The sequence below is a fragment of the Gossypium arboreum genome, chromosome 1, assembly GCF_025698485.1.
Source record: "Gossypium arboreum isolate Shixiya-1 chromosome 1, ASM2569848v2, whole genome shotgun sequence".
NCBI classification, from domain to species: Eukaryota; Viridiplantae; Streptophyta; class Magnoliopsida; order Malvales; family Malvaceae; genus Gossypium; species Gossypium arboreum.
In genome coordinates this window covers 2,989,552-2,991,298 of record NC_069070.1, presented here as the reverse complement: position 1 = coordinate 2,991,298, position 1,747 = coordinate 2,989,552, and the positions used below count along the sequence as shown (strand labels likewise).

The 1,747-nt window shown below is 39.2% G+C and overlaps 1 long non-coding RNA gene across 1 annotated transcript; it reads right to left on the bottom strand.

The window, feature by feature from the left end:
• Positions 1–682: 682 nt before the first annotated feature.
• LOC128290541 (uncharacterized) lies at positions 683–1,442 on the bottom strand. The gene is made up of 2 exons (XR_008280406.1): positions 1,145–1,442; positions 683–1,044 (listed from the first exon to the last, which is right to left on the bottom strand). It is a non-coding gene; the product is annotated as an uncharacterized LOC128290541 (long non-coding RNA).
• Between the last annotated feature and the right edge of the window lie 305 nt (positions 1,443–1,747).

Genomic DNA, 1,747 nt, shown 5'->3' with positions numbered 1-1,747 from the left:
AGTTGAGCCTCAGCTCACATGTTGAGGTCTTTTCAATTTCTGTTTTTCAAAATTCAACTCATATTGCGAAAGGTGAGTTGAGCCTCGGGTCACACGCTGAGGTGTTTTTCAATTTTTGTGTTTAAAAAAATCAACTCATATTGCGAGAGGTGAGTTGAGCCTCGGGTCATATTCTGAGGTGTTTTCCATTTCTGTTCTTCAATTTCTGTGTTTCAAATAAATCAGCTCGTATTGCGAGAGGTGAGTTGAGCCTCAGGACACGCTGAGGTAATTTCAATTTCTGTTCATCAAAAAAATCAACTCATATTGTGAGAGGTGAGTTGAGCCTCACTCACGTCTTTGAGGTATTTTCAATTTGTTTTTCAATTTCATTCGTCAAAATCAACTCATATTATGAGAGGTGAGTTGAGCCTCGTGACACGTTGAGGTAATTTCAATTTCTGTTCATAAAAAAAAATTAACTCATATTGCGAGAAGTGAGTTGAGTCTCAGGTCACACGCCGAGGTATTTTCAATTTCCGTTTTTCAATTTCTGCCTTCAAAAAAAAAATCAACTAATATTGCGAGAGGTGAGTTGAACCTTTTAATTTCTGTTTTTCAAAAATCAACTCATATTGCGAGAGGTGAGTTGAGCCTCGGGTCACATGTCGAGGTATTTTCAAAATCTGCTTTTCAAATTAAGTTTCAAAAAGATCAACTCACATTGCGAGAAGTGAGTTGAGCCTTAGCTCATGTGCTGAGCTATTTTCAATTTCTGTTTTAATGTCTGTTTCTAAAGAATCAATTCATACTGCGAGAAATGAGTTGAGCTCAAGATCACATGCCGAGTAGAGAATAAAGATTGAAGCTGGTTGAAGACGCCAGATTTTGTCTTTCTGAAGTTGCAGTGGAGCTGATCGAGGATATAAGATCTTGCCTTTCTGAAGTTGCAGAAGAAAAGACCACAAACCTCACTTCCCTGAAGTTGTAGTGGAACATATTGAAGATATCAGATCTCATCTCTCTGAAGTTGCAGAAGAGCAAAACACGACGGATCTTACAGCCCTGAAGATGCGAGTAGATTGAAAATACAAGTTTCTATCTCTTTGAAGTCACAGTGGAATGAACTAAAGCTACAAGATGCGAGGGACTGGAAAGAGACTACCTGAAGAAGAGAAGCGCCAAAGAAGTCAACAATTGGCAAAACCGGGCAAAATTGGCCTTTCATTATGTCTTTTCTCTATTCCCGTTACATGATAATGAGCAAAGAGGGGCAGCTGTTGTAGGCCAATTTTGGCCCAAATACAACCAAATACCCACCCCAAAAACAGCAGGCCCAACTTCCACATCAAATGACCCAAATAATAAAAACCTAAAGCCCACCTAGCCCAACAAACTAAACATTTTCAAAGACAAAAAAACCCTAGCCACCAAGTTTTCACCACCACCCCCTCACCCTTGGCCATCACGCACCACCCACGCACGCCCTCACTTCCTCGTGAGCCACCCACATCGACACACATGTAAGAGACAAAAACAACAAGAAGAGAAAGCATGCGAGGATGGGGAAGAAATAAAAAGGAGCGAAAACAAAAAATAAAAGAGGAATGTTTTGTAGATCGGCCTTAAAAAGCCAAAATCTATCATTTGTAAGGGGGGAAATTTACAAAGATTGAAAAAATGAAAAACACAAAAATTCCTCCGAACTTCGAATGCAAAGAAAAAATCAATAAAAGGTTTGCATTTTTTTTCTCTCTTTTTTCCAATT